Consider the following 18675-nt stretch of genomic DNA (forward strand, 5'->3'; position numbering starts at 1 on the left):
TTTTTTGATATTTTAAAGAGACTAAAATTTTAATGTGCTTGAGTTTATAAAGACTTCAGGATTTATAAAATTATTTATGATCTCAGCGTGAGATCTTGGGAATAAATAAGAAAGGAAGGGTTCTCTATTGTGGAAATGTACCACATTTTCCTTATCCATTCTTCAGTTCAAGGGGCATTAAGGCTATTTCCAACAATACCAATTTTGGGTATATACCCAAAGGATGCTCATTTGTACCACAAGGGCATAAGCTAAACTGTGTTCATAGCAGCATTGTTCGTCATTGCCAGAACCTGGAAATTTCATGTCATTTTTTAATTTTATAAACTTTATTTTTAAAAACTTGGAAATAAAAAACCATACAGTCCTTACTATAGAAGTTCATTGAGTCATATAAACTTTAGGTCAATAATTTTGATATATGATATGATGTTTTGTTTATTGATTTTTGTTAATTTCAGAACCAGTATAGAACTAGTCAATAATTTTGTTTATTTTGGATTTTATAGAATTCTCAGTCTTCCCTCCCCCTCTTTCAAGTATTAAAAGGAATTGTTTTCTCACTGGCCAGTGAAGATAGGAGCAATACTCAGTAGAGCTCATGGGCTTCTCCTCGGTCATTTCACTTCCAAAGAAAAAATAGCGGTGTGCATCGTCCTTAGTCACTTGATGAATGGCTCTTGGGTGTTGAATTTTGTCAAAAATAACAAAAAAAGAACTTTTCATTAGAATCCTAAAAGTGAACTGAACAGGGAAGTAGGCACTTAATCTATAATGTCTGCGTTTTATACTAGGACCCAGCTTAAGATGGAGATGTTGCAGTTTTAATGAAATCCTTTGCTATGAAAGGGATGCTCCCCGAGACGCAGACTTTTCCATTTGTCAGCTCTCGCCGTGGCCAGTTGTCTTTCATGTCAATGTTTACTCATGCTAGACTGCTCTAGAGCCATGCCCATCAACATGGCTCTTGAAGTCCTCTACTTACGAAGAACATCCCTACAGCAGAACATGACCGCTGCCAAGTCTCTACTGTCATGGATATTTCAGAGTGGCTTGGCCCTTCCTCATGGATGTGTGCTAGGATGAAATCTTCCTCCCAAGCTCTGCTAACCCCTCAGTTACCGATCCCTACTTGAAGGTCAAACTCCCATATGACCTTCTCTAAGACACTCAACTCCCGTGCATAATAAATACGCTTGGTTTATCCAGGTCAATAATGATTAATTTAACACATGTATTTACCTCCAGGCACTCACTGGAAATATAGTCCTGAGTGAGAATAGGCCTTGTCTTTGTGGAGCACACGTTCTAGTCAAGGAGTAAAACAAAACATGTGAACTAAGAAATAACTACAAAGTGTGTAATCGTGTGGAGGAAGGTCCCTCAGGACCAGGCTGCACGCCGCCAGGTTGGTCTGTGAAGACCTCTCTCAGGAGGCTTAAAGAATGGCAAGATCTGGCCTAAGGATTAGATCAAAGAAAAAGAGGACTAAAGCCAGAGAAATACACAGGCAAGGATCCTGCAAAGAAAAGGCTTGATCGTTTGAAGGCCTTTGCTGCAGCACCCTGGCTGTGCCTGCGCTCCCACCACCTCACACATATCTGTTTCTTCAAGGCTCAGTGCAGCAGGGTTTATCTCTGGGCAAGGTGTCAGCTGGAGCTTGGGTTCGGATTTAGTTTTCTGTAAGGACACCTGAGGGCAGCTATGGGAGAGGAGAGTTCCATGAAATATTCATCACAAGCAGTCAAGAGGGGGAAAAAAAGACCAAAAAGAAAGGTAGATTTTGATGATCCTAAAATAATTCCTTGGATCACATACAGAAATAACTATAGGCAATTCAGTGCTGGTGCTTATTGGAAAGGCTGTCTGAAGTTGAGGTAGGTGTTCCTGACTTTTCACGAAACTACTGGCTTAACTGGTGTTTTTTTTTTTTTTTCTGTGTGCAACTTTTAAAAACAAATCATTAAGTTGAAATATTCAATCTGCACAGTGCTGTCCCTTCACAGAAGGCAAGAAACTGCCGGAGCATCGTGTCAGAGGCCGGCCTCGGTGCTGTAGGCTGTGAAAATGGGCCTCCTTCAGGGTCTGATTGATATGGAAGTAAGGGCCTTGGCACAGTGCAGACTGCTCGGGCAGCACTGGCTCGGGGGTGCTGGGGCAGGATCCAGGGATGATCTGGCTCAAGCTGCTCTCTGGCCCACTGGCCCTGTCCGGGCTGTTGATGCTGCTGTTGCTGCTGCTCCCACAGCTGTCGCTGCTCGAAGACTCTGTGTCCCAGGAGTCCTGAAAGATGGGGTTCCTACTGCTTCTTTTGGTCTGGGGTGGGAGGTAGCTGTCATCATCATTGCCATTTTGTCTCCTTTTCCTGGGGCAGAGGCGCTCGCTCATGGCCGCTGGTGAATGCTAGCGACGCGGCGCCACCCCGCGCCGCCGACTGCGAACCGACGGACGGGGTTGCGGTCCGGTGACCGCCACGCCCACCCCCACGGGCCTGGGCTCTGGCCGCCGCGCAGGTAGAGGCTGCGGGCACTGAGTACCCTTCAGGCCGACCTGTTCCACCGCGACTTCTTAACTGGTGTGTTAACTGTGGTTGACTCTCTACTATAATCAAATAATTGTATTGTGTGGGTACACACAGCTGTGTGTCTGTCTGTATCTGCTCATCTCCCCAGCTTATTTCCCAGTGACTTTTTTTTCTCTATGACTTTTTGCACCTTTTCAGAGACATTTCTCATGAAGATTTGGTATTAACCCTTCTTAGTGCCTGGCCAGAAGGGAACTGGTTAACACCCTGCCCACTCACAAAGAAGTGGGTCCCACCATTGTTATGGCTGTCAGTCGTACTTGGCAACTAATGCACGTTCCAAAGAATCTAGAGCTCTTATGGGCATTCCACGTTTTTAAATTATGGGCGGCCATTAGAATGTACACTACCAACTGCCATCCGTGGGATGATTGTGAGATAAAAGCCAAACTGGGTAGTGATATTTCATACCTTTAATTCCAGCACTTGGGAGGCAGGTGGATCTCTGTGAATTCAAGGCCAACCTGGTCTACAGAGTAAGTTCTAGGACAGGCTCCAAAAGCTACAGAGAAACCCTGTCTCGAAAAACCCAGAGAGAGAGAGAGAGACAGAAAGAGACAGAGACAAAGAGAAGTCCTGGCCATGAGTCCTCCCATCCCTATGTAGCTTACATCTTAAGAAAAGCATAAAAGCATAAAATCATTTTATGGTCTCATACTTGATTTTAGATGAGGGACAGCATTTCTAAACATAGCAGCAACCAAAGAATTGAGAAAGCCAGATGTTGACAGCTGTTCCTGCCCAGACACTTACAGCTCTTAATTCTCAAAGCATATCACTACACCATTCCGGTTGAATTGCAGAAAGAGAAAATTGCTGCCCAGACTGGCATAGGAAATACCACCTTCTTGCTTGATCTTACTCCCCCTTGTGGTTGCAAGATGTATGTAGTTAGTAATTTCAGCAACCCAGCTGAGGGGCACTACTAAATCCCTGGACAGTTTCAGAAGACATGGAGTAGTGGAACTTTTGTTTTGTTTTGATTTTTCCGAGAAACACTGAGTAAAATCCTTGTCCTGTTTTATTGTCACGAACTAATAATTATATCAAATATGTGGTAAAGGCAACTGCAGTTCTAGTAAATATAAAAGAAGGCCAGCTTACTTCACATACAAAAAGTCTTACAGTTGCTATATAACATTGTAAGCATGCAATGATTTTAAAAAAAAAATGAGGAAACCGTTTTCAAAAGAAAAATTTCAAGTCAGGCATGGTGGTGCAAACCTGTAATACCAGTCCTCTAGAAACTGAGGCAGGATGATCCTGAGCTTGAAGCCAGCCTGGATTACACAGTGAGACCCTGCCTAAAAATATTTGGGGGAAAAGGGTAAATAGGGAGATTGCTTAGTGGTTAAAGTGCTTTGTAAGGACCAGAGCTTGGATCTCCAGAACCCGTGTAAAATGCTAGATGGCTGTGGTGGTCCACCTATAATTCCAGCATTTACATACACAGAGACAAGAGCTCCCAAGAGCAAGCTCACAAGGGAGACTAGCCATATCAATAAGCTCTTGGTTTTATTAAGAGACTTTGCTTCAATGAATTAAGTTGAAGAGCAGTTAAGGATGATTTCCTGCATGAACTGGGCATCTACACGCACGTATCCCCTCTTGCACGTATACATATATACATATCTGAAAATGGTTAAAAGATATTTTTCAAATGAATAGTGAGATTTTTAATTGAATAATGCTATATTAAAGTAGTTTAATCATTGTACTAATATCAGTTTAACTGGTTCTCTGTAACTGTTTATTGGCAGAACACTATTACTCAAGCTAAGCATTCGTGATAGAGATGTATTGATGCATGCCTTAAACATACCCCACATATATCTCCTGCTTTTTTATTTGGAAATGAGTACTGCTGAAAACTCAATTCCAGTTCTAGAAACCTTGTTATGAACCATTTGTGTGCACAAATTTATATATGAGAACTGTGCTATTTATAACTGAAAGAAAGAAAATACCAGTAATAGCTCAAAACAGGATGTTGGTTAGGTATTCCATTGGACCATCCAGAGCCACATTATTAGATCACATGGACAAGCAAAAACCATTACAGACCATATGAAAATTGTTATATGACCTCATTTTTATATGAAATTATATAAATTTAAAAGAAAAACAAATACACTTGACTTTGTTTCTTAAAATGTAATGACTTTCATAAGGCAGCATAACATAAATAGTCCCATAGTATTTACTGGAAAAATACTTAAAACATGACTAACAGGAATATGATCTTCATTTGTAAAGACCCTACACAAATGAAGAAGTAATTGAGAGCTAAGAGAAACTGATGTGGAAAGCCCTTCTGTTTTATGTCTTGCTTATTGCAGTGCAGAATAGGGCAAAGCAGGCGAGAAACATGTGGGGAGGGTGTTATTCTGCTAAGCATGGACTTGGACCCACGTTGAGTGCCAGATTAAGAGGAAACATATCAAATGGGGGAACACAAATTTAAAAAATCCCACACTAGCTCCTAATATGGTTTAATAAGGGGCTCTTTATTTAAAAAAAAAACTCACAAATCACAACAAAAAAAAAACAAAAACAAAATTTGGGTGTGACAAGGGAGGAGCAAGAAGCTAGTGGGTGATCCTTTGGGCTTTTTGGTACCCAAAGCCACAACCTGGTCCAGCCTCTCAGAGGCCATTGGTTAAAGGAGGTTCCCCCACCAAGAAACAAATAAAAGAAATGCACAGATTAAAAAAATTGCAAATGATGGATGAAATATGAGTTTATGTGTAAAGTGATAAATGGCAACAGTAATAGAAGTTGGTTGAAAAATCAATCATTCTTGTTAGCATTATTTTATGTTCTTAATAAATGGGAAACCTTAAATTTCAAAAATACATTTCTTTGGAAAGAAATAGATAATAGGATTTTTCAAAATTATAAGTATAAGGTCATATTTTCAGTAGAATTTTCTGTATTTTGTTTTATTTTCCTTTGCATTTTGTTTTCGTTTTGAGATGGAGTCTAATGTAGCCCAGGATGGCCTCCAACTCACAAGGTTAAAAAAAAAAGATGACCTTGAACTTCTGATCATGCTGCCTCTACTCCCACCCCCATACACACACATAAACACACAGAGCTGAGAATACAGGCATACATACATACACATGGAGCTGAGAATAAAGGCATACACACACACAGAGCTGAGAATACAGGCATATAAACACACACACACACACACACACACATGTACACATATGGAGCTGAGTGCAGGCACACAGTACCAGGTATGTTTTATGCAGGGTTAGAGATCAAACCCAGGGACCTCATGTATGCTGGACAAGCACTCTATCAGCTGGGCTACTTCCTTAGCCCAGGATTTTCATTAATAAAGACAGTTAACATCTTTGTGCAGATATAACACTTGGATATCACTGAGCAAGTTCAGTATTTCCCCTTAACTGTATTTTTCAAGTATAGTGGCATTTCTTTGTAGCAGCACGGTGGTCTAGCATGAAGTGCTTGATGCGGCTGTGTGATAGTCCATGTGCCCAGACAGCCCAGTGGTAGTCCCAGAGCAGGATCTTGTTGTTGTTATTTACTGGTTACTAGTATCAGTCCTCTTATTTTGGCCTTTTTGTGTTCAACTTGTTTGTATGTGCTTGCACTGTCGAAAGGTTCCTGTCCATAATGAGTTCTTTTACCTGCCATTCCTCCCTTAACATCAGTTACAATCTAAGAAAGGAGGTAATAAAGACAAAGCGTATTTAACTTCTAGCTTACGTAAATAAGAGGTCATTCCCTTTCCTCGGGATCTGGAATCCTCTCTCAAGAAGTGTATTCATCCAGCTTCATTATCATAGTGGTTATTGGCGCTATGTTGGGATGCCAAACAATGTTCAGGAACTCTGGTTTCTCAACAAACAACCTTCTGGCACAGTTGCCTACTCCAGAGCCAAGCTACTAGCCAGAGCTGTGAATATCATTTGAACTTCTCTGCAGAATCTTGGTTCATAGGGCTGAAATATGTTCCCAAACCAAGCATTTAAGAAGGGAAGTGTATTAATGTATGTCTAGAATTATCCAAAGTTTATTTCCTACTTTTTATGATGAATTATTAATAAGAGAAACGAAACAGCACATTTACAATCAGGCCAAGATAAGTCTTCTTAAAATCCCTGTCCTTAACTTGTCAGATGCCTAGCACAAGAGGAGTGCTAGTGCACTGTGTTCCCTCACCCCTGGGCCATGGCAGAAGAGACCTTTGAGGAGGCACGTACTATGATCAGGAGCTGAATGTCAGTGGGAAATTCCCTTTTTAACCATCCTGTGTAAGGTGGTCAGTTTACAAGGGTAAAACCAGCCAGGGAGCTGTCCACCTGAGCAGTGCTGGACTTCCGAGCAGCGATCTTGCTCTGAGGTACTGAACACTATATCTCTGGAGCCTTTTACAGCGTTTTTGTTTTGTTTTTTATCTCAATTTTTTAATTTAAATTTTTAATTTTTTTTTCATTTTACATACCATCTCCTTCTCCCATTCCTCTACCTCCCCCCCATCCCTACCCCCTATCCACTCCTCAGAGTTGGTAAGGCCTCCCTTGGGGAGTCAACAAAGTCTGGCATACCAAGTTGAGGCAGGATCAAGCCCCTCTCCCCCTGAGCTGATCAAGATATCCCACCATAGCAAATGAGCTCCAAAAAGCCAGCTCATGTACCCAGGATAAATCCTGGACCCACTGCCCGTGTCTCCCCCACAACAGATCAAGCCACATAACTGTCACCCACATTCAGAGGGTCTAGTTCCATCCCATTCAGGTTCCCCAGCTGTCAGTCCAGAGTCCATGAGCTCCCACTAACTTGGTTCAGCTGTCTCTGTGGTTTTCCCCATTATGATCTTGATCCCCCACCCCTTGCTCATGTGATCACTCTTTACTCTCCTCGGCTGAACTCCAGGAGCTCAGCCCAGTCACTGCATCTGCTTCCATCAGTTACTGGATGTAGGTTCTATGATGACAATTAGGGTAGTCATTAATCTGATTATAGGGGAAGGTCTGTTCAGGCACCCTCTCCACTATCCAGAGCCTTAGAGAAGCTAGGTAGAAAGGAGGACCCTAAGAGGGACACCACACATGGAGGGTCCCAGGGAGGTGAAATAGTTAAGATCTCCTGGGTAAACTGGGAGGTGGGGGTAGAAGGGAGGCAATGGGGGATGGGAACGTGAGGACTTGAGAAGGTCAAATTGGGTGAGGGACAGAGGGGGAGACCAATGAAAGAGGTATCTTGATAGAGGGAGCCATTATGAGGTTAGGGAGAAATTCCCAGGAATCCACAAGGATGACCCAGTTAAAGAGGTTTTTTTAAGAAAAAGTAATAATAATTGCAATACTCAGAAGGCAGAGGCAAGCAGACTCTGAGTTCTAGGGCGACCAGAGCTACATAGTGAGACTGTCTTGAAAAAGAGGTAGAGTTGGGAAGTGGGCTTCTAATAACAGTTAATCAAATGTATCATGTGTTTGGCCACACTCACCATTTCCCCCTCCTATCCTCCTCCCTACTAGTTTTCCTCTTCTTCTCAAATAGACCCCTTCTACCTTCATTGTGTGTGTGTGTGTGAGAGAGAGAGAGAGAGAGAGAGAGAGAGGAAAGGAGGGAGGGAGGGAGAGAGAGAGGATCCTCATATAAGAAAGACATGGTATTATTTCATTTAGCGTGTGATCGATCACCAGTTCCATCAGCTTTCCTACCAATGAGATCGTCTCATTCTCCATGACTGAAGAAAATTCCATGGTGTGTATACACTGCATTTTCTGTGGATGTTCCTCTGTTATAGACACTGGCCTGATTTTATGTCCCTATTACTGAGAATAATGTCTTACTTAGTAAACATGACCAGGCACTGCTGTGGCCTGCTGGCTTAGATCTTACTTTTTTTAAGGAGTCGGTTATTTCTAGTATCCTCAGGAATACAGGAATACACAGGTGTCTCATCTTCCCTTTCTGCTCCCTCAAGAAGTCACCTGTATCACAGGCATTTGACAATGGCTTATAGAATGAAAAAGACATCCATAGGTTTTAGGTACATCTCTAGCTACCATAATTATTTTACAAGTCAAAAAAAAAAATGAAGGAGGAAATAATCTAAATGCTAGTGTTTTATAATGATACAAAGGATTTTCCAACTAATACAGCAATAGAAATATAACTGATATTTAGATATGAAAACTTAAGTTGCCTGAAAGATAATTAGTATTATTGCTGGAGTCTAACACTCATGCCTTTAGGCATATAGTAAAATGTTGTTTGTTCTTTTTCCCATTAAAAATGAATTATTGTTGATGAATATTTAGTATCTCAATTGGACCGATATGCTAAGAAGTAAAATAATTACTAATTTCAAATACCATGTTTTCCCCCATGATGTTCATGGTTAATTTTTAGTTAACTTTTTTTTATGAGTGCTAAGTGAAAATAGCTTAGCTATCATTTAGTCTACTCTCTTTATATTGCCAAAATTTAAATCATATATTTTCATCCATCAGAGCCATTTGCCAAAGAGCAGTTTCGCTCTCTTATGGAAGCCCTGACTCTAATTCCTCACAGTCCATCAGAGCACAGTGGAGAGAGCCATAAGTCACAACATTTCCCTTCATAGCCATGAGCTAAGCCAAGACTCTTGAGGTATATAGCTTGTCCACAACCTTGCTCTACCTTTTGGTAAGTGCCTTAGCTGCGGTGTGTAGATTCCTTTCCATCTCTCTTTACTACAACCCTGTACCTCTGCTCATGAAAGCTGCACCACGAAAGTTCTGTTTGTGCTGTAGAAAGACTTTGGATTTGGGGATTGTCTGCCTTCACCGGAAGAATGTAGATTGGGCTGTATTTGATTGTTACAGAAAGCTCAGAGCTCCTTCTCAGAGAGAAAATGAAGTGATACGCACTGCTCTACGTACATTGCTTCCAGTGTGGCTCCTTCAGGAGACGCTATGATACAGTTTCAGGATTTGCTGTGAGATCTGGTGCACATCACTCAAAACATCTGTCTATTTAGACCACTAAGAGAATTAAACGAGATAGCCTGTGTAAATCACCTTATATAGCATTCAGCACATGCCTGGCACTCTCCCCTTCCCCCAGTCTGCCAGCTGATGAACCCAGTTAGTTGTTATATAAAGGACTCTGGTTCGATGAGTAAGATGCTCCACTGATATAAAATTTAAGGTCACTCTCTTCCCCCTGCTCTTCGGAAGAGGCAAGCAGGTTTTTGCCTCCCCCCCCCTCTCTCTCTCTGTGTGTGTGTGTGTGTGTGTTTGTGTGTGTAACATACACACATGTAAAGACCATTTTCACTTATGGAAATTTTGTTATAATATATCCTATTTCTCCTCTGTCACTTAATAATCTTAATTTGTTTTATTTTGAGGTGATTATAGATTTATAGAAAACTTACAGGGTTAATATAAAGAATTCCTGTGCATATACCTTTTAGCTAGCTGCCCCAAATGTTAAAAAAGTTTTTATATTTACATTGTCATGCTTGTTCTTATTTGTTCTCTTTGTGCATATCTATGAAGCATGCTCACAGAGGCATAGCTAGATTCAGATTTTTTTGTGTATATACACACTTGGCTATTTAAGGGGAATCCCACGTATTATGTGTTATTGCCTTAATACTTCATCATGTTTCCTAAAAACAAAGACATTCTCTTCCATAGCTATAATACAGCTATAAAAATTGGAAAATGTTGGTATAGTTTTTTTAAGCATTTATTCAATTAGAGAAAGTGTGTCTTTTTTAGTATGCTTGATCCATTTTCTGGTATAACTAGTCTTTATTTCATTATTTGAATAATTGTCTTTGTTTTAATTCAGTGTTTTCTGAAAAGGTAAACAAATAAAATATATGATCCTTTGGAAATTGTAAAGGAGGGATAACTTTTCCCCTCCACCCATCGTAGTCTAGCAGCTAGGGCCTGTAAGATCAATGAGTAAATCAGCAGAAGAAAAACACACAATTTTTAGAGATACTAATATTTTATATGCACAGGAGCTTCATAGAAAGAAAGTGGTGAAAACCCTAAATTGAGAAGTGATTCGATGCGGAGGTGGCACCGCCTCAGCAAAGGGCGATACAGTGTGCACTAGGCAAGAGAAGGGGGCCTTGGGGTCACAGGGCAGTGCCTGGGCAGGCAGTGGAGCAGTGAGAGCTAGAGGAGGGAGCGAATGGAAGATAAGAAGTCCTGATGTAAGCCAAGCCCTTCTGAGTAGAGAACCTTCCTTGCTGAGCCGAGTATTCCTGTCTTCCTGGAAGAAGGAGGGTCTCTTTCTCATTGGAAAAACTTAGGACCTACTTTCAAGCAGGTGGTGGAGGGCAAAGAGCCTTCCTGAATTTGCTTTTCTTAGTTTCTTTCCCCGTGCCAAAGTACCATGTTTTAGAGAGGTGCATCCTGATTGTGTTAAAAATGAGGTGTCTATATATACAGAAATGTCTTTAGTCAATATATGTTAAAAATATAAACGTTATATAATGTCTGTGAGAGGCTTATGTATCTAGAACATCTCAGGGCATCGAATATGCTAATGTGAGTTGTAAATTTGCAAAAAAAGGAGTTCCGGTATCCAGCTTTTCCAAACTTAATGAATATTAAACCTTGTTTTAAAGGAACATTGCAAAGAGCCTGTTTTAGAATTTCTTATGGGGGCTCTACAAAAGATAGACGTACCTTTGGCTGGTCCTGGGTTTTTAGTATCTAGGGAATGATTCAAAACTGAGAACATTTGTAAGGATCTGAAGCAAAGGTGTACTAGGTAGTTTTTTTTTTTTTTAAGGAAGACAAAATTGAAACATCCCACAACAGCACTTTGAATAATCTCGGATTCATAAGACTTTACGGAAACACCAGAGTAGAGGAAGTCTTGATTGTAAAGGTGAGCTATCAGTTTTGTACTTTAGCTTTAAAGAAGCTAAACCAAACAAAAGCAAGCAGTCACTTCAATACAACTCCACAGAGCATTTCCTTTTGAACAAGATTGAGGCCTGATATCAGTTCCTCAGAATTACTAAGCCTGTTAACTGAGGCAATTTTGTTCTCTTTTGTCTGCATAATGACCGCAGTTTAGGTTTAATGGGGCTAATGTTGAGATATACCCCTAGTAGTAATTGACCAAAAGGTCAGTGCTTCTTCAGGGTAGAATTGCGAGGAGATTTTCAGGTCCTGTCATTCCCAGGCTGGAGTCATCAGTGAGCAGCCATGGTCTGCACACAAGTGTCAGCTAAGAGATCTGAGCAAGGCTATACTTGAAATATACAAGTTCAAAACAAAGGTTCCTGCCTCAGATAATGTTCCAGACTCAGTTACAGTGACTCAAGGACAGACTTTTTTTTTAAAAATCTCTACCAGTGTGTGTGTGTGTGTGTGTGTGTGTGTGTGTGTGTGTGTGTGTGTTGGTGCAGATACCATACTACATATGTGGAAGTCATGGAATAACCTCCTCTTTGCCTTTCACCTTGTTTGAAAAAGGGTTTCTCTCTTTCTCTCTCTCTCTCTCTCTCTCTCTCTCTCTCTCTCTCTCTCTCTCTCTCTCTCTCTCTCTCTCTCTCTCCTCTGTACCAAGCTAGCTAGCTTGCAAATGCCCAGGATTCCCCTGTGTCTGTCTTCCATCTCTGTAGGAGCACTGGTGTTTCAGATGTCTCTGCTTCTGGCTTCACGTGGGTTGCAGGGATTCACACTTGGCTCCTCATGCTTGAATGTCACTTAACCCACTGAGCCATCTCTATCTCCGGCCCAAGATGGTTGTTTCTTTTTTTAAAAAAAATTACCTCTTTTTATTTCACATGTATTGGTGTTTTGCCTGCATGTATTATGTCTGGAGTTAAAGACAGCTGTGATCTGCCATGTGGGTGCTGGGAATTGAACCCAGGTCCTCTGGAAGAACAGCCCATGCTCTTAACTGTTGAGCTCCAGTCATTTCTAAATTATGTTCTACCAGGCAGACCTCCCACCCCTCCCTACCCCGTGACAAGAGTTTGGTACATCAGGACAACTTATAATGATAGCCATTCACTCACATGTGCTTCTTTCTCTGTGTCCTTTTTTAAAATTGTTTTATGTTTGTTTATTGACTGAAGATCTAGTTAACTCATTGCTCTTTAGACTTTTCATCAGTCATCTTGGAATATTATTAGTTTATATATAATGTTGAGGGACTTTGTTTCAGGAATTATACTAAAAACATAAATTATACCCACTAGACTTTATTTTGATACATACTAACCTGCCAATCTGATAAAAAAAAAAATGTCTTAAAATAGCACACTGGGTCTTTATTAATTTTGTTCCTCAAAGAGATATTTTAGGAAAGGGGGAATATTTTTCTGACTTTGAGCCTTGCTTTAAAATAACTCCTGGGAGAACAATAGCATATATGTGACATGAAAGCAGGAAAGGGGTCTACCAAGGGGAGGAGGGGATCTATGAAGGAGCTAGAGGAAGGAAGTGGAGGAGGGGCAGGAACGAGGCATAACTCTGTTATGTGTGTGAAAATACCACTGCGAAACCCACTTCCTCCTGTGACAACCAGAACGTAAAGTCCTTCCTAGGGCTGGAGAGGTGGCTTGGAGGAGCATTGGCTGCCCTTCCAGATGTCCTAAATTCAATTCCCAGTAAACACTTGGTGACTCACAACCATCTGAAATGAGATCTGGTGCCCTCTTCTGGCATGCAGGTATATGCAGACAGAACAGTGTATACATAATAAATAAAATAAGTCTCTTTTTTTTAAAAAAAAAATCCCTTCTAAATAGCTTAGAAGAGGCCAAATTGGATACAACTGTCAAACTCTGAGTTGGGTGGAGTATATGAGTATCAGCGATGAATTATATGTATTTTACAGTTTGCTCAAATTCACCCTGGTACTTAAATACACCCTCTTCACCACTACCAATACCGTTCTTTAACAGATATAACCTGTCAAAGGAACTAGGTGGGCATTTGAGTTTAGAAATGGAAAGGGGCCCTCTAAAAATTGTCCCTAAGTATGGATGGCCTAGGAAGCTTAATTTTGAAGAATTCTAGTTGTGGAAACCAAGCGAATACCCACTTCAGAGAACACTAGAAAGGTCTGAGTGGTGATTTGTACTAACCATAAGACAGAAAGGCCCAGTGCCCATGACAGCTAAAATAAAAATCAAAACAGAACACATGAGGAAAGCTGGCCTCTTTTGAAACTAAAGCAAAGGTTCATAATTGACTTGTAATGAGTGCCAGATGTTGCTTTGAAATGCCTGACTACTGAGGAAGTGTGAGCCAAAGGAAAATGCAGAATCCAGATGGTGCTGCGAAACCCCTGGCTAAAGGTAGAGATCGCACGTATATCTGCTGTCCACTCCCCTGAAACGGCAGGGTAGTTCCGAACCTTAAATAAAGCGACGGGGACAAGCAGAACCATAGTGCCCATGACAGCAGACAAGAGACAGGAACAGCTTTGGAAGTGAACAAGTGGTAACTCTTCCAAGAAGATAAAGAAACTCAAGAGTCTGCAGATGACAAAAGCTGCCATTTCATCTCCCGGAGCTGTGGGAGGGACCAGGCGTCTTCTCTACAAAAGGGTGAGAGAGACAACTGAAGAGAAAGACTAGAAAAAAGCTGAATAAAGAAAGGACCACCAGGGCTCCTTTCAGACACCAAAACACTGGTGACTCCCTCAATCTCATCTCACAGATAGCACCAAGTTTACTGTCTGAAGACAGCGACTCAGACATGTCCTGGGCTTGGGGACACAGACTCAGGAGAAAGATACAATACTGCATTCAAGGGTATTGAATGAACGGGTAGACAGTGAAGACAAACACATACCTTCCCTAGCTCTCCCTCACTCAGGGAAACCTAGTAGCAAAGAGAAAAGCGATTTGCCATATTTACATTCCAGAATCTCTCACACATGGCTAGTCCTCAGCCACTGTAAGGAAGTTCACCATCCACAAAGCTCATGAACACAACTTCCAATTGGGCTGTCTTTGGTATAGATAGCCAAAATTCCCAAACACCCAGTGAATGCTCTGGCACCAAACAAGAAAATGGAAGAAAGAGTATACATATAAACGTAATAGGTGCAATTTAGGAGCAGGGTGAATAATAACCCTGAAAGTCATATGGTAAAGTGAGATGCTGTGTGTGAAATAGGAACAATGTGCCTTCAATAGAATCTTCTACAAGCAAGGATGAGCGTTTTCCTGAGTGACTGCAACATCCTTGGAATTGTCGTGGCAGTGAGAGACAACCACAAACAAAGACAAAGATCTCTTGCCTGGTAGAGCCTTCTTCTTCTAGAGCCTGAGCAGCGCTCCAGCACGTCAGTGGTACAGTGTGCTGGACAGTGTTGAGAGAGGAGAAGAAACTGAAGGCAGGAAGAAAGGAATCAAGTACCAGGAGAGGAGACTGGGGACAAGTCGAACTCGTCGGCAGGATGGCGACATCTGAACAAATACACAGGGTAAAAAGTCACCCATATGGCATCTGAGAGATCATATCAGACAGGAAATAGCTAGCATGAAGGGCCTGGAGTGGGGATGGGGGTGTCCCTGGATAGTTCAGTTTGCAGCCCAGAAACTAGCGTGGCTAGGACAAGCCAGGGAGAAGGAGGACAGCAGGAGATGGGGACAGGCAGGGAGCAGTGCCAGGTAGGCCATTGAAGGGCTGTGGCTCTTGTCATAAGGGACATGAAGAGGCACATCTTGAGGCAAAGATGTGATGCCATCTGGCAGATTTTAAAGGATCGCTGGCTGCTGTGTGGAGATTTAGCACCTGACTAGGTAGGGTGTGCACGGTACTGTCCTGGGCATCCCTGTGGGATACTCCTGCTTCCCTCCACATTCTTCCTTCTACTTAACCAGGACATGTCCTCTAGTATCCAACTAGTCCTACTTGGATCTTTCTATGCACTCCTCTTCTGATGACCCAGCCTGACTCCATCTTACAGCCAATTGTCATTTCTGTTACAAGTTCAAAATAAGTTCATTTCTGATTTTTGTTTTTGTTTTGTTTTTGGTTTTTGGTGTTTTTGTTTGTTTGTTTGTTTGTTTGTTTGTTTTGAGACAGGGTTTCCCTGTAGTTTCTAGAGTCTGTCCTGGAACTAGCTCTTATAGACCAGGCTGGCCTTGAACTCAAGGAAATCCGCCTGCCTCTGCCTCCCAGAGTGCTGGGATTAAAGGCGTGAGCCACCACCACCCGGCCAAAATAAGTTAATTTCTATGTACTATAAAACTTGCATTTAGCTGTGCCTTGGCCCATTTTCTGGAACTTGACATGTTCCGTACATGATACCCTGACCATCACTCTGCTACGATGTTCTGCCAAGTTCCTGCGTAACCAAAATTCTCTTGGAAATCCCCTAGTCTTGCAGTTTGGGGACTATAAAAACCCCACTTCTCCTATGTTCAGGGCTGACCTCTCAAATCCCACATTTAGGTAGAGTCAGTTGTCTGACCAGCTATATTGTGCACATATAATAAAGCTTGCTATAAATTTAGCTAATTTGGGTGATGCTCTTTATTCTATTTCCATGGGATTAAAACTTCCTTCCAAAATTTCTTGGGTTTTTTTTTTCTTTTTGTTTCTTTGTTTTGTTTTGAGGCAGGATCTCATTTTTAAAATATTAACATGCAGCTGGGCATAGCACCTGTTAAAATGCTTTTAACTGGGCATGTAGTAGTCCATATCTGTAATCCCAGTGCTTGGAAGGTAGAAGCCCATCCTTGGTTGCTTAGGGGGTTGAGACCAGCCTGAGACCAGCCTGGACTACATGAGACCCCATCAAAAGGATAAACAAAGATTGCTTTCAGTAGGGTTCCCTTTTGGTTCCCTTGTAGTTTGAACCTTTCAGGCATGTGCAAACAAGTAGTAAGCATTTGATTGTGGAATTTAACATTTAATCTTCTGCTTTCTAAATTCTGTCATCAAGCAAAGTCCTCTACAGAGATAAACTTCATTTGACGCTTAAACAAACCAACAGTAGAGCTGGAGAAGTGGCTCAGCAGTAAAGAACACTTCTTGCTCTTGCAGAGGACCCAGGTTCAATTCCCAGCACCCACATGGTGGTTTGCAACATCTGTCACTCCAGGTCTTGGGTACCTGACACCCTCTTCTGACCTCCAAGGGCACCAAGCACACATGTAGTGTACACACATGAAGACCAAATGCAGGCAAACTCATAAAATGAATAAATCTAATTTTTTTCTAAAATTAATTTTAAAAGTTTGTGCAGTTTTAAACAGAGATGAAAAATGGAAAACTATTATACGTTAATCTTCTTTTTTTGTCTTTTTGGTTTTTTGTTTGTTATTTGTTTGTTTTGATATGGGATTTCTCTTTGTAACCCTGACTGTCCTGGAACTTATTCTGTAGAGCACCTCAAAAGCAGAGATTCGCCTGCCTCTGCCTCTAAAGGTGATGAGAATAAAGGTCTGCACCACCACACCACACCTGGCCTACACCATAGTTTTCATACTGCTAACCCTTGGAGGGAAAGTCAGCAGCAGCTCCTCCACACAAACACATGAGCGTTCATGAAACAGTCTTTTTTCTCCCATGGGACAGTCTTAATGAGATGTTGTGTTTGCAAAGCAGGAACAATATACTTTCCAAGTAAATGTCATACTATAATTATGAGGAAAAATGCATGAGCTACTTTCTCCAAGGAGTCCTAAAGAATGTGTCCTCAACTCTGAAGCCAAACAGGTACAACTTCATATTATAAACTTACAGAAGTGTCATCCAAAAAGAAAAATTAGACCCAACTGGAAAAGGGCGCCAAAAAAATCAATATATTCTTCAAAAAAAATGGAGCATGGAGAAGTGCAGGGGGCATTCTGAAAAGTCATGGCTGCTTTCAAAGGGTCAGCATTCACTATTAAAACAGAGCCAAGGAGAGCTTAGAACACCCAGCCCTCTGCTGAGAGCCTTTCTTCCCCAGTCGAGATGAGTTGGCAGGGCTTTCTGTCTTCCCTGCCTCTGGTATATCCAGAAGTGGGATCTACTAGCAGTTATTGTTACTGAACCAAGAAATGCTCTCTAGATATGGAAAATGAATATCAAGTCACGAGCCACATATCTCCCGACTTAGTAAAGTGTTTATTTCTGAAAAGTTACGAAAGACTATACCAACAGTGACCCAAAACCAAGACTCCCTTCCTGTCCTTGCTGGGTAGCTAGAAGACTGGGTACAGAATGCAAACTCTGGGCGCAGTCCATCTTGTAAATAGTGGCATGAAGTAACACCCAATAGAGCAGCACTATTTGAGTGTGAACATTGACATGTGACAGAAGCAAAAACATCTGCATTTTCAGGGGGGAAGAAGTCCTGCAGCCCACCAGTGACAGAACAGACTTTGAAGCAGTCTTAGCAGCTGTGCTCAGCAAGCTCCCACAGTGACCAGGCACTGTCTCCCTGTCTCTCTTCACCCTCACAGCACTGAGGAGGTCAACACCATTGCCACCCAGTCTTACAGATAAGAAGTGTACGGTGCAGAAGAGACTTGCCCATGTCTGCTCAGCTGTTGTGAGTGCCCAGGCTTTGGACATGGTCAGTCTGTGCCCAGAGTGCACTGCCAGCTACTCTGCCCCTGCACCCCAAGAAGTAGACATCTTAAGCAACTGCTTTATACTTCCAAAGATAATAAAATACAGCCATGTGGAAACTACTACAGAGAAGGGAGCCAAGACAGAGAAAGACAGAAGCTCAAGCATCAGTAAGCCAGTATGAAGAGTGGTTTGTAAAGCCTCAGGACCGGAGCTGTGCAACAGCCAAAGGAGTGGGTCACAGGGAATACCCCAAGAAAAAGATTCTGTGGATGAGCCTACCAGTCGGAAAAGACCATCGCTGGTCACTTGATGGGCCTGTGATAGCATTTGGTAAAAGTTAACACAAGATGTACTAAAAAGTTAAATCAGAGGTTTTAGAAATTTTACCCATAGTTCTAAACTATGAGTAAAAGCAAATTTATGAGTTAATGGGAGAATAGCCATACTCCCTTGTCTATTTTATAAGTCCATTTTATATGTCATACATAATATAATGCAATACATGTGTGTGAATTTTTCAGTGGGTGGTATATGTAGAAAACACTGATATGACAGCTG

At 41.7% G+C, this 18675-nt stretch overlaps 1 protein-coding gene and 1 pseudogene across 1 annotated transcript in view; one reads left to right on the forward strand and one right to left on the reverse strand.

The window, feature by feature from the left end:
• Nucleotides 1–18675, forward strand: part of Myo1d (myosin ID) — a 301212-nt gene that overhangs the window by 156566 nt on the left and 125971 nt on the right. The window lies entirely within an intron of this gene.
• On the reverse strand, nt 1949–8605 carry LOC119813516 (annotated as a pseudogene).

This window comes from Arvicola amphibius, chromosome 4 (genome assembly GCF_903992535.2).
Source record: "Arvicola amphibius chromosome 4, mArvAmp1.2, whole genome shotgun sequence".
Taxonomy (NCBI): domain Eukaryota; kingdom Metazoa; phylum Chordata; class Mammalia; order Rodentia; family Cricetidae; genus Arvicola; species Arvicola amphibius.